General features: G+C 33.6%; 1 protein-coding gene across 4 annotated transcripts in view; it reads left to right on the plus strand.

Annotated features, from left to right (window-relative positions):
- Positions 1-15,380, plus strand: part of LOC118184012 (uncharacterized) — a 62,839-nt gene that overhangs the window by 2,834 nt on the left and 44,625 nt on the right. Inside the window, exon 1 of one of the 4 annotated variants that reach the window (XM_085811254.1) lies at positions 810-1,002. The exons of the other annotated variants lie outside the window; for them this stretch is intronic. The gene's annotated coding sequence lies outside the window, so the exon portion shown is untranslated. Of the gene's footprint in view, positions 1-809; positions 1,003-15,380 lie in introns of those variants that run through there. 4 annotated transcript variants of the gene reach the window in all.

Here is a 15,380-nt window from a genome sequence, read left to right on the forward strand (position 1 = left end):
GCAAATATGATATATTGTTAGTTGCTGGAAGACATCTATTGCATTTGGGAAAATATTTTTTTTTTTTTTTTTTTTTAATTGTTGTTTTTTCTCCAAGTTTTATTCATTTTTATAAGTAGTCTTTCATTGGTTCACAATTGTGAGAAAAAAGGTAGTGGGCTCTAGAATAATATATATTTCTTGATTTTGGCTTTTAAGACATTTTTATTCAGCACTTTAATTTATTTATTATTTGGAGAATACCTTTTTTTCTTTTTTAACTGTTTCTTATTGAATCCCATTAGTAGTCTTAGGCTGGTTCTCAGTTGGGAGGAAAATGGAATTGGGCTCTAGAATAAGATTCAGTTCTTTATTTGGCTTTTAATATATTCTTATTAAAACCTTTTAATTCATTTACTATTTGGAGAATAATTTCCCCCCTTTTTTTTTTCCAAGTCTCATTTCTTACTGAATCTTATAAGCAGTCTTGTACTGGTTCACAATTGTGATGAAAATCATAGTGGGTTCTAGAAATGAGTTTTATTTCTTAATTTTAGTTTCTAACACATTCTTGTTGAGCCTTTAATCTTTTAGTTTATTTACCATATATACTCACATTATTTTCTCCTTAGTATTTTAGCTCAAGTTTCTGAAATATTTTTTGTAAGTATTCACATAAATTTCAACTTTTTCAAGATGTTCAGAAAACAAGCTGACTTAAATTTTAAAATGAACTCATCCATGTAGTGGTTGTGTTAATCTTACTAATTGATTTGCTCATAGATTTTGGGTACTTGGGGCTCTGACTGATGAAGCAGTTATAGTGAAGAACTTGAAGAAAATGGGGATATCTAATACTCTCTGAAGATCACTGCATGTGGCAAGACAGGCTGAACTGTGATGAAGACAATTATAATTGGTGACAATAGTGATTACTTGTAAACTGTAGCAGATGACACAGATGGCAAATCCAGCAGCATTAAACGGTTTAAGACTAAGTAATAGCAGTGGAAAGCAATAAGGGTGAGTGAGATTCAGGATAGAGGGAAGCAGAAATAAAAATATCTTATTAGATACTGTAATTCATATTCATATTGGAATAAAGGTTTTTCTAAATAAATACAGTAAATGTCCTTAATCCGGACTCGTCGGAACTACGGCAATTCCGGATTAGGGGTTTTTCCAGATTATAGATCATCAATTTAAATCTCGTAAGATGGTATGCAGAAATTACAAAATTAAAAATATAAAACCATAATTTATGAAATGAAGAGCAATTATGATCTAAAGGGTATCAAAATTTACAAAAAAAAAAAAAAAAAAAAAGGCTTAATATTTATTTGTTTACTTTATTAAACATTTCATTAAATGTAAGTTGTTTAAGTTGCTTCATTTTATATGCTAATACTTTCTTTTTAATTCTATAAACAAACATAATTTCTTGTTCAGTTACAAAGTTTCGCTGTTCAAGTCCTGTAATTGCTGTGCCGAGAATACTGACTAACTTTTCAATTGAAATTTTTTCGTTTTCACTAACCTCTCTGTCACTTTCTTCATGCTTTTATCCATTTCTTGCAGCAATTCCACATTTTGTTTGATGGACATCGAAACATGCTTTCACTTTGTAGATCCTTTGGCAGCTCCAGAATCGGAAACTCTTTTTGACAGAATCGAAAGTTCAAGCTTACTTTTTATAAAATTGCTCTAACAGTCTGCAAAAAATAATAAGCTGGATCCAATTAGAAGATTAAGGAACAACGCAGTCTGCAACATTAACTGAAGTAGATAATTAGATAATTTTAGCCTAGCTTATACCATCCGTTATACATTAAACGCGCATGCGTAAACGTATTATGCACATACGTAAAAGTATTTTGCGCATGTGTAAATGCCTATGCACATGCATTTACGCAAGTTTGTAGTTTTGAGGTCCGGATTATAGATCATTTTGGATTATGGATGTCCAGATTAAAGACTTTGTACTGTAATACTGTGATAATTACTGGTAGTTTATCTGGGATTACTTTTCATTTGTTCTTACTGTAACTATCTTCTTCCATTTGCATAACATTTCCCTCTTAATTTTCATATAATAAAATTAATTAAAAAGGGGTGAAACACATGTGTAATACAGTATATTATACTAAAGTAGATAGCTGCTGAAAGATAGAGTTATTTTATTTTGGAAAATAACTTTTTTCTTTTTTAATTGTTGTTAGTCAATTCTAAAAGTAGTCTTGTGCTGGTTTGCAGTTTACCTTTAAACCTTTCGCAACGGCACACCTTTGTTTAACATGCTCGTGCGGGACTGAAGGGAATCGAAGGCCACTGTACAGAACGGAGGTTTTGCATCGCTAAGCCTAATTTTATAAAAAAAAAATTTTAAAAAAAAAAGTTTCACTTCAAGCAATGTAATTTTTGGTATTATTTTAAATTATTACTTGAGCTCTTATATATGTTAAAATTAGCACTTAATAACGTTTTTTTTTTTTTTCTTTATTTTACATGAAAATATATTTAAAAAATTGCTTATCTTGTAAAATAATTTTCGGAAGCACTATTCAAATTATTCCAAAGTTTTAATTGATAAAATCCGTCAATAAAGTTTAAAATTAATAAAACAACACAATAAAGACTATTTACAGTAAGAAGTAACAAAATTTAAAATGAAGACTGTGGTAGTAAATCTCAAAGCACGTAGAATCTCAAAGCATGTAGAAGTATCACTTTCTAACTCTTTAGAAAATTAATCATTACTCTCATCTGTGTTAGTAAATGGTTCATTAACCATACGAGCATATTCTTCCTCTGATAAATAGTGCCTTCCCGCCATAATAGACTGGAGGTGAGGCTTTCCAAAATAAAAAGAGAAGAAATGGAAACATATCTGAAGGCAATGCAAAACGTAACAGAACTCCACATAATAACCTTAAAGATTGTACATAGTAGAGGAAAAAAATAGAATAAAAAAGGAATTGGATATAAATCAAACACACAATTGTTTATATAGTCAAAAGTCTTTAATCCGGACTCGTCGGGACTTCGGCGATTCCGGATTATCTGTTTTTCCGGACTATAGATCAGTTTAAATCTGGTAAGATGGCTTGCAGAAATTATAAAATTAAAAATATGAAACTGTAATTTATGAAATAAAGAGCAATTATGATCTAAAGGGTATCAAATTTTACAAAAAAAAGCTTAATATTTATTTGTTTACTTTATTAAACATTTCTTTCAACATGCACATGCGTAAAGCATACATTACGCATAGTCAAAATTAGAAAATTGCAACCAGAAAACTATTTGAGGTGTGTTCATAATATTTATAATGATGAGGAATTTGATTTAAATCACATCAAAGATGGAGTACGTCGAGATGAAATACTACATTTAGTAAGGAATTATAAGCCGAATAAAATAAAAACATCTGCCGTGAAGATAAGGATAGTGCTGACAGATTGACTTCCAGTTCATTGCGCGCCACGACGTCCACCCCGGTAGAGCAGCATGAAATTGATAAACAGATTCCGGAATGGTTAAAGAAACAAAGGATATGCCTTTATCCATTTTTTGCAGCAATTTCACTTTTTGTTTGATGGACATCGAAACATGCTTTCGCTTTGTAGATCCTTTGGCAGCTCCAGAATCGGAAACTCTTTGTGACAGAATCGAAAGTTGAAGCTTACTTTTTATAAAATTGTTCTAACAGTCTGCAAAAAATAATAAGCCGGATCCAATTAGAAGATTAAGGAACAACGCAGTTTGCAACATTAACTGAAGTAGATAATTAGATAATTTTAGCCTAGCTTATACCATCCGTTATACATTAAACGCGCATGCGTAAACGTATTATGCGCATATGTAAAAGTATTTTGCGCACGTGTAAATGCCTATGTGCATGCGTTTACGCAAGTTTGTAGTTTTAAAGTCCGGATTATAGATCATTCCGGATTATGGATGTCCAGATTAAAGACCTTGTACTGTAATACTGTGATAATTACTGGTAGTTTATCTGGGATTACTTTTCATTTGTTCTTTACCATAACTAACTCCTTCCATTTGCATAACATTTCCCTCTTAATTTTCATATAATAAAATTAATTAAAAAGGAGTGAAACACATGTGTAATACAGTATATTATACTAGTATTAAAACTACTTACTATACTAGTATATTATACTAGTATAGTAAGTAGATAGCTGCTGAAAGATAGAGTTATTTTATTTTGACAAATAACTTTTTTCTTTTTTAATTGTTGTTAGTCAATTCTGAAAGTAGTCTTGTGCTGGTCATTCTGACTTCCAGTTCATTGCGCGCCACGACGTCCCCCCGGCAGAGCAGCATGAAATTGATAAACAGATTCCAGAATGGTTATAGAAACAAAGGATATGCCTTTATCCATTTTTTGCAGCAACTTCACTTTTTGTTTGATGGACATCGAAACATACTTTCGCTTTGTAGATCCTTTGGCGGCTCCAGCGTCAGAAATTCTATTTGACATAATCGAAAGTTCAAGCTTACTTTTATAAAATTGCTCTAACAGTCTGCAGAAAATAATAAGCCGGATCCAATTAGACGATTAAGGAACAACGCAATCTGCAACATTAACTGAAATAGATAATTAATTTTAGCTTAGCTTATACCGTTCGTTACACGTTAAACGCGCAAAAATGTAAACGTGTTATGCTCATGCGTAAAGGTATTATGCACATGTGCAGAAAGTTTGTAGCTTTGAGGTCCAGATTATAGATCATTCTGGATTATGGACGTCTGGATTAAAGACTTGATATTGTGACTTGTATTAGCACACTGAGATTTAAAGATCCCACCTCTGTTTATGCTTTCCCTTCCCCCTACCCTCACAACAGTTGATGAGTAAAATACCAAAGTCAGGCAGAATATATCAAACTCAAGGTCAGGAACCTAAAAGTGTTCATTCCAAAAGTAATGGATGTAGGATGCAATCTAGTGGCCTTCAGAAGAACGTTCCAGCTTAAAATGCGTATACGCATCACCCATCCTCTGAATGCAATCTCTAGTGATGCGTGGATGGGACGTTCGGCTGTAAGAAATGTTCTTAGGGAATGGGTATATGGTACGCCCATCCTGAAAGGGTTAAATGTTAAGTCATTTCCTTCACCATTTTAACCTAGTTTACAAATGTATCATATTTGCATTTATGCTTATTAAAAAATGAAATAAATCATTGGCAGTTTTCCAATGTCAGTTATAGTTTCCCCAAAATGAGCTTTATGTAATAATAAAATTCCATAGTCAAGAATACACTTACAATTCTAACTGTATGTTCTTTTCATTTTTAATGGCGACGTTCTCTTATTTGAAAGTACGTGGAATTAAATCCACAGCCCTGTAGTCAAGTTGTTTTTCCTGCCTTTTCTACACGTACAGTTATAGAATGTTCTGGAAATATTTAAAGCGAACTGGATTGGCTGACGTCGTTTTCTTTGAAGCTCCGCCTTTCCAGAGGCTATAAAAGGACTTGCAAAAAGAATATCGGGGCTTTTTTCTTAAATGCCACGATGCAATAAACTTCATACAAAAAGTTATTAGTAATTCTTTTTATTTACTCCGGATATCTGATTTTGTACCTAATATTTCTATTGAATAATGATAAATGGATCCTTTTTTTTTAAAAACTTATCGTCTGATAATTTAAGCTACGACTAAAGCTGGTACATCACATATATATATAAAAGAAAATTCTAATTCTGCATCCCTACTGAAATGTTGCAAGCTTGTTGCCAACTTTGGAGAGCATTCACATTTTCATTGTTGACTTATGTTTTTGCCAAACTATTGCACGAAAGGCTCTTCTAGAGAATCTGTGTATAAAAATTAAAGGTAACTCAAGTTTTTTTTTTTTTTTTTTTTTGCTTGTTTGTTAGGAAACTCCTAGAATAAAATTTTAAGAGAGAATATGCTACTTAAATTTTGATATTTTTATTTTTCTATACATATAAAAATGAATATTTGTTTTCTTGTTTGTCTTTTGTACAAATCTTTAGACAGTCTACATAAGATTTCTCAATATTTTATGCTAATTTGATGAACTTTTGATTAAAAACTTTACATGGCCACTCTGCTAATTGTAAGATATATATGTTTCAAATTTAATTAGAAAACTCTGCAATATATAAAAAAAAATTGTGTTGGGAAAATGCAGTTATGTGGCTTGACTACTAATGTTCAAATCTAAATTATGATTAGGAACAGCATGAATTATAAACAATTAGCTAAGTTTATTGCTTTTTATTTTCTAGCTATCGAAATGCGACACTACTAGAATAGCAACGTTTTGAAACCAAAACCAAGCAATCATGAATCAGAACTAGTTGCCATTCAGCATAAAGAAATTTAAATATAAATATGAACTACTTGTTGCCATTCAGCATAAAAGAAATATAAATATGAATATTAACAAAATATTAAAGTATAAATATTAAAATTAATACAAAATATTAAAATTTAAATACAAAATATTAAAATTTTATAAAATAATTAAACACATGAACAGATATATGAAATAAAAAATAATTATTTCTCCTGCAATAACTAGGCCACTACACTACTCCTCCGCCAGTAACTAAGTTACGTTATGAAGATGGAGAAATAGGTAGTAACTAGCATTGCAGTGTTAACCACTATCAGAAGAATTTAGAGTCACTCCTTGAATCTAACAGGTAAACATATAGTTCTGCCTGTGCGAGAATGTTTTTGATTCACATCTGAATTTGAGTCCGGTCTCTGTAAGTTACTGTAGTCAGGTTATGTCAAGTGGGAATTTTCCTCAGCTAAAATATGTGCTGGTTTTAAGCGATCCAGGGATACATTAACATGTTTTCCTTGTATGCTAATAGTAAAATATTTGTCCCTGCAATCAATAACAGGAAATGGTCCTTCATAAGGAGATTCCAAAAGTTCTTTTAACCCAATCTATTCGCTGAAACACATGAGAATAAGTTTTTAAGTCTTTACGTACTGTGATGTTATGGCTATTAGCACCCCCCGCCTCGCGGGTACAGGTGCTGAATTATAAATTCCTGTTTTGTTCGCGGACGAAATGGACCATACCTGCAAAAAGCAGGACTGCAGATAAAACCCCCTGGTAGTTTCCGGACACAAGTAACTAATTATGTTTCTCTTCGCAGATAACAAAACGAGTGAAATCTTTGTGTAAGCGTTTTTCATGTGATTTTGAGGTGACAGGACGCATCTTTTGCATTCTAAACCACGCCAGTGGTTCTGTAGAACAATAGTTTTTTTTATGCTGTAACTACAGTAAAAAGGACGTTTTTTTTTTTTTGCGTCCAATCTGCGTTAGTGGATATTGTATGATTTAGGGCTGTAATGATCAGTTTATTTTTATGTTTTAATCAAGAAATCTATTTTAGTTTATCAAATAAATAATTTAAAAGACAACCTGTCTTTCTTTCACCCGACATGGGTGTCCTGACGTTACAGCTATAATAAATGGTGGCAGAGGTGGGATAAGAAAATCCATGAAGAGATTGCAGTCCATCCGAGTCTGAAATTCATCTCGAGTTTGTAGGACAGCCATTGTCCGAACATCATCAGTGTTTGCAGATAGTACAGATCGCCAGGCTCTGAAGTGCAGCACGAATTTACGAACATCCGTTCGAAAAGTGATTTACAGCTCTTCGAAGTGGAATCCACGAAGAAGTTACGGACATCAGTCCAGAAAAAGAGGAACAACAGTCTCCTGAAATAAGCTCATCTTTAAGCGCGGTGATAAAGGTGCTACTTGTGCGATCATCTTTTGTGTTCGAGAAAATTTACCGCAGTGAGCGTGTGGGACAATCATTGTCCAAAGATCATCAGATCATTGTGATGTGTAGAGTATTGAAAAAGTGATATGTGGGTGATCACCCTTGTGATTGAGAAAATTTAGATCATCAGATCTTGTGTGTGTGCGATGTAGGTGCCTGGATCATCAGTGTCGATAAAATCTTAAATTGTGAGAAAGCGAAGTTGTGACGGCATCCGGTTTTGCATCACAACCATTTCAACTCTCCAATCCAGACGGGTAAGTACCTTGGATTTTTATATTGAGGCAGTAAAGTAATTTAATTTATTTCTGTAAATCAGTATGTAAGTTCACATAACTGTTTTAAGTCAACTTGTTCCTGTAATGCTTAAAGAAATGTGCTTTTGGGTTTTATGTTACAATAAGAAAGTATAAAATTTAGAATTTAAGCCTGTGTTAATAGATTTTTTTTAATATCTGAAATGTTAATGTGTTGTGCTTAAATTAAACTTTTATATTGGATTGGGTAAAGGAGTAGAATTACTGTAACTTGAAGGTTTTAATGTTAGGTGGCATTCTGACATATCATTTCTAAGACGTTTTGAATGTTATAAATATTAGAATTTCAGTTAAGGTGTGTCAAACTTTTATTTGTGTAAGAACTGAGAATTTTTTTTTTTTTTTTTCTATTGAAGGAGTAAAAGGAGAATGATAAAACCCCCAGTATCTTTCCTTTTAACTGTTGTCATATTAATGTTAATTACTAGCATATGGATAGGTATTGTGTAATTTATTATATTTCTGAATGCATAATTTTAACATATCCCAAATTTTGAGGAAAGTATATTGTATTATCATAAGCAAGTGTGTTTTATGCAACTGAATTTAAAGCTTTTCAGAGGATAATATTAATTGTAGTTTCATATGTCCTCAAGTAGACAATTTTTGTTTTTATTTTTGAATGCATAATGTGCATATTATAGTGTAAACTGTCTTGTTTTTGTCTAACATCTGTAAAATAGGTTTTGAAAAAATTACAAAAGTTTAATTTTTACTCTCTCTTGTGAAAATGATATCGGTTTAAATCAATTGTATGTATCAGTAGTGTGAGGGAGCTAAAATTGTTAGGATCATAATTTTGGTTATATCATGGCATTCTTAGCAAAAGTTAGGAAAGAGGATCTTAAATCCTTGGCTGAAGAGTTAAGGGAAAAAGTTAGCCCTGAACTTAGGATATTGGATTTAAGACAGCTGATTATGGGAAATGAATCCTATGAGGAGGAACTAGTGAAAGGCCTGTTAGAAAATATCACTTCAACGAGGCTTGAGAGAGAAAAAAAGGAGCAAGAAAGAATTAGGAGAGAAGAAGAAGAAAGGCAAGAAAGAATTAGGAGAGAAGAAAAAAAAAAGGAGCAGGAAAGAATTAGGAGAGAAGAAGAAGAAAGGCAGGATAGAATTAGAAGAGAAGAAATGGAATTTGAATTATCCAAGTTACGTTTACTAGCCGCTAACGGAAATGACTCTGGAAATGGTGGGAATGAAGAAAATGGATTAAAAAAAGCCGATATGATCTAAAAAAAGTGATGCCAAAATTTGATCCTGAAGAGAACGATATCAGTTTGTATCTAGTCATGTTTGAGCGCCAAGCAAAACGTGCGAATCTTCATCAGTCAGAATGGGTTTCGGTTTTATTGACAATTTTGCCAACTGACATAGTTCAGCTGATTATGCGAGAACCAGAACAGCAGGCTTATGATTACGCTTATATAAGAGGGATACTGCTTAAAAGGTTCAAACTTAGTCCAGAAAAATTTCGCATCAAATTCGTGCAATCTCAGAAACACCCCCAAACCACTTGAAGAGATTTTGCCTTTGAATTAAGGAATTATTTTCAAGAATGGATTGCAGGTTTGGAAGTTACGGATTTTGAACTTTTAAAGGATCTCATGATAACGGACCAAATGAAGCGTCGTGTAAATGCTGAAGTGCGGCAACATTTTATTGACGAATGGTCGAAAATAACGACTCCAGAGAAATTAGCGGAAATGCTAGAAGAATATGAAAATGTGCGTAAACCCCGGAAGAAGATCTCTCCTGTTCATAAATCGGAGTCACAAAGGGGAAATACAAATAATTTAAATTCGAGGGATCCGCAAAAGTATCACCAGTCTGGAGGGGAAGATAGATATGCCTCTGACAGAAAGGAACATCTCCGGAATCAGAATGAGCGTCAATTTGATATGAGAAGACCACTTAAGTGTTATTCCTGTGGTTCACCGAACACTTAAAGCCTCAATGTCTGGCAGTTAAAAAGGATATCAAAACTCCGTTTACTGTAAATAGAGTCCAGGAGATTGAAGAAGAAGACCCCGTATCTAACGATGGCTAAAGTGAACGGTTTTCATCTTCCAGTTTTGAGAGATACCGGGTCATGTATTGATGTAATTTGCAAGAAATATCTCACTCCTTCAATGCTGACGGGCGAGACTTTTTGGGTAAAACACCCGTTTGAAAAGGCCCCAGTTTGTTTACCCTTAGCAAACGTTACAATAGAAGGAACTTTTGGCCAAGTAACAACAAAAGCTGCGGTCATTTGAAATGAATTAGACACCGGCCATTCTTTGTTAGGAAACAGAACTGCCGAAAAATTAGCAGTAGATCAACACGATAAACTTTCCTTTCAAGTAAACGCGGTGGAGACTCAAGCTCTTAAGTCAATCAAGAAATGAAACCGGAAAAAGTTGTCCACTGTCCACTGGAGTCTGAATGTGGCGAACTCGTACCCTCAGGCGAAACTTCATCCTCAACAAAAGGGATGAAGGAGGCCAATTTCGCCCTGCCTGAAACCGAGGTGAACGACCTGACACTACTTACTATAGACAAGATGCGGTTATCTGACCTACAAAAGAAAAGTGACGTTGTAAAACAATCTTTTGACTTAGTAGCGTTAAACGATCACAGTAACCCTTTGGGAAATGTGAACGAGTTAAGAAGTTCCTTTTCGGTTCGGCACGAACAAGAAACTGTAGATAAGCTACATGACGTTTCGTACCAACCAGACTCGGAAGGTTTGCAAATGCCTAAAAATTTCGTGAGAGAATTGCCCAAGACACCGAGTAGTGTAAATTTACCAAGGAAAGTAGAAGAGTCCCCAATTCATCATTTATCTATACTTGGTGCCGGGTACTGAAGGGTCAAAGGGGATTAAATATAGCTACTTCATGAATGTTGTAAATCCAACTTGTAATGAGGTAGTTTTTTCTGATTTTTAAAAATCAGAAAAAAAATTAGTACATGAATAAATAGTACATAAAAAATTAGTACAAATTAAATGTACATGTTTATTTTGAGGTCAAATGTAGTAGTTCTCATCCAGGTGTTGGGTTACCAATGAGAGTTTATCACAAACGGAAAATTAAAAATCTGCAAGGTTTCCCTTTTCAGCATGGCTAAAAACATAATTAATGTTAAAGTTGGAATGTATATTGTATATTGTATATTACATTTTTCAGAAAATTATACGTTCTTTATTTGTATGTGTATAATTAAGTTTATTTCTCAGTATTATGTTGATTATATGTTTTTTTTTTTTTACTGGCCTCAATATAGTTCTTGTTATGTTTATCCTTGGTACTTAGCCCAGTGTTGTTGTAAAATGTATTAATGCTAATAACTGTTAATTAGTTTACTTTGAAAACTTGCTGTGGTAGCTACCGGGAATTGGAGTTCTGAAAACCCCCGCCCCCCGGGGAGAAAAGGGGTTGTGACGTTACAGCTATTAGCACCCCCCGCCCCGCGGGTACAGGTGCTGAATTATAAATTCCTGTTTTGTTCGCGGACGAAATGGACCATACCTGCAAAAAGCAGGACTGCAGATAAAACGCCCTGGGAGTTTCCGGAGACAAGGAACTAATTATGTTTATCTTCACAGATAACAAAACGAGTGAAATTTTTGTGTAAGAGTTCTTCATATGATTTTGAGTTGACAGGATGCATCTTTTGTGTTCTACACCACGCCAGTGGTTCTGTAGAATAATAGTTTTTTTTTTATGCTGTAACTACAGTAAAAAGGACTTTTTTTTTGCGTCCAGTCTGTGTTAGCAGATATTGTATGATTTATGGCTGTAATGATCAGTTCATTTTTATGTTTTAATCAAGAAATTTATTTTAGTTTATCAAGTAAATAATTTAAAAGGCAACCTGTCTTTCTTTCACCCGACACGGGCGTCTTGACATTACAGTACGAATGTCCGTTCAGATGAATTTTTACGAATTAGTCTAGGTGCAACAACTTTCATCAGTTTCTGGAGTTTATTAGCAAAAGTCTCCGATGCTGTCTGGATACTTGGTTCGCTGAAAAACTCTCCAGGGAGTCTGAGACTCTGGCCATAAACTACTTGCGCAATAAAATGATTTGTATCTTGTTGAATAGCAGTACGCAAACCCAAAAGTACTGTTGGTAATGTGTCTATCCAAGATATGTTGTTGTGGGCTTTTAATGTTCTATGAAGGCACTCCACTTTGCCATTACACTAGGGGTGGTAGGCAGTAGTGTGTTGTAAATTGATGCCACAGATTTTGGACAAAGCTCGTAATGTATCACTAAATTGGGATCCACAATCAATAATGAGTTTACTTGCCGTTCCGAAACGTGCAATCCAGTTGCTATAAAAGGCTCTTGCGACATTCTCAGCTGAAATATTCTCTAAAGGAATTGCTTCCATTCAATTCAAAAATCTATCTTTGCAAGTAAAGAGGCTATCACTTCTAGAGACGCGCGCGGCTACCCGGGACAATTCTGAGAAACGAGATTCTAGTAGGACTGCTTTAAGCGGGAGGCTTCCGAGAAATGTTTCGTCTAGCTAGGAGGAACATGTCCCGACTACGAGCAACATTTTAAAACCTGTCCAAAAATGTTCTGGCTGGAGACGTGTTCCTCGAACGTTCAACCAATCAGACGAAAGTTATGCTTCTGAAGGATCACGGGTAACTTTCAATATGGCGATGGCTCTTACTGTGAAGTCATGGACGGTGGAAATAGAGGCTGATTTAATTATTGCTGTTTTGTTGTAATACAACAGCCTGAGTCATTTTTAAAGTGTTTATATATTCATTAAATATATAATCATGGAAATTTCAGAGTTGACGGTATTTTACAATGTTCTTGCAGTTCGGATTTGTTTACAAATTGTTCGTCGCCAGAAGTTCGCCAAATTTGTCGTATTTCATGCTGATTGTGTATTATCACTGTTATATAATAGAATTTTATTTCTTAAATTTAAGTTGAATAATTTTTTAAAATCTGTTTGTATACGCACGGCTTTTCTCCTAATTACTTATCTTTTAAATTGTTAATTACATAATCAGTGACACATTTTAAACAACATAAAAGATGCATAAAAAAAGAAAAGCATAGCTTATGTAATAATGAGAATGCTCATAAAATTTGTCTATTATTTTCATGTTATTAATGAAATACTTTTTGGATTATAAATACATTAGAAACTATACTTTTATTGTAAATGCTACATATTGAAACATTGGAAATTTATGGATTTATTATTATGCATGATGAAAAACATTTGTATATACATTCATTAATATAAATCTTCATTGCATTAATACTAATAAATATATATTAACAACTTCTAAACCATCGCATCTCTCTATCTGTATGTAAATATGTGACTTATTAATTGTGTATATATATATGTAGGAATACAAAAATGAACATTGCCAAGAAGTTTATTTGAAGTTACTTTTAATTCAGATAATGATCATGTAATTGGCAGCAACTATAGTCATCAGTTCTTTGCAAATTATTATGGGTATGTAATAATCAGTTGAAAAATAATTGATGAGTATTTGAGTAGAGTGTACACATTTTGTTATATCATTTGTATGATCTACATAATATAAACATGACTAATAAATAATAAGAAATGTAACAGCTGTGCATTTATAACATTTGATTACTTAACAGTGCACAACTGGTTATCACCGTCATATCTGTTTATATAATAAATTGTACTTTTCAATTAAGTGCACGGGCCTACTAGTGGCCGAAGCGTAGTTGAACACTGGTAGTTCTGTCTCAGGTTAGAATGCCGGGAATGGGCTGGCTACATGACGTTTTCTTGGTTTTCCCCATTTGTAACTGGTATACGAGCCAGTTTTAAAAAATCTTCTACAAAGGGATCCCTCCTGTTAGGCAGATATAACTCGAAGCTTTGCCGTAATCACATAAAACAAACTCATGGAGTTGGTATAATTAATGTGTTTTAGGTATATTACCGAGTGTTCTATGAGACAGTAAACAACTCACACATGTTTGATTGCTCATGTATTCATATGCTTTATTTGATCTTCATTTTGCTTCATCTGCTGGCTGTGAGGATGTAAATATCAGCCATATAGACTTTTGTCGTAGAAGTTTTTTTTTTTTTTTTGGGGGGGGTCTGTTTGTTTGTTTGAATGGACAGAACAATATTTATGAGCCATAAAGTTAGTCAAGAAAATGCTTTCACCAAGTCACAAATTTTCCAGTGAGCCATCAAATTTTCATTGGAATGCAGACAACAGAAAATACACATAAGTAATGTCTGATAAATAGACTTATCCAGCACACGTTTTAAACTATTTTTAGTGTATACAGAATTTGGCTATTACTGATGTAATTGATTACTATAACCAGAACTGTTACTTGAAATGCCAGAGTGGAGATCAAAGTTATTAATTTGATTGCAATCACCTTTCTATTATCTTCCATTACTAACAATAAAGTTTAAAACGAAAAGAGTGTGAGCGATACAAAACAACACGAAGAAGCGAATGTCACTTGAAAGGAAACGTCACTTTCGCCAATCTGAGCGATAACTGATTCTTGTTTGGCTTTCAGGTGAAGTTTTCAAGTGAAGATGGTAATCTTATTTCACCAAAGAGCGTTTCTCAGAACTGTTCCAGCAAACGTTTTGTTCCAGCAACAAATATTGTATGTGATAAGGGTTTAAGACAATAAATATTCCCTTTAGATGGGGAAAGTGGTCCTATGAGATCAATATGGATGACAGAAAATCTTCGTGGTGGTACTTCAAACTCGCCTAATTTTGTTTTGGTATGCCGACTGATTTTAGCTTTTTAGCAAGGAATGCAAGTTCTTGTCCACAGCTGTACATCTTTTTTTATGTGAGGCCAAATGAATTTTGATGTCATTAATTTCACAGTCGATTTTATTCCTGGATGTGATAAACCATGAATTCGCTGAAAGACATATTTTCTGAAAGCCTGAGGAATATACGGCCGAATATGTTTAGTTGATGTATCACACCACAAATATTTCCTCGAAGGTAGAGAACATTGCTTTAAATTCAAGGAAGTAGTAGTTTGCAAACTCTTCGGTTCTTCATCTTGAGTCTGTTCATCAGCTAATTTATCATAATTTATCGATGGAATTTCATTAACTCTAGATTCATGTATCGGCCACAATATTAGTGTCACCTTTTACATATTTGATATCAGTCAAAAACTTTGAGAACTGGGTGTTGAAGTTAGTGAGCTTGTCGAGGTGCTGCTTTGTCAAGTTTTTGATGAAAGGCAAATATTAAGGGCTTGTGAT

Source organism: Stegodyphus dumicola, chromosome 2 (assembly GCF_044657685.1).
Source record: "Stegodyphus dumicola isolate Sdum_Otavi_A_Nest chromosome 2, ASM4465768v1".
NCBI lineage: Eukaryota > Metazoa > Arthropoda > Arachnida > Araneae > Eresidae > Stegodyphus > Stegodyphus dumicola.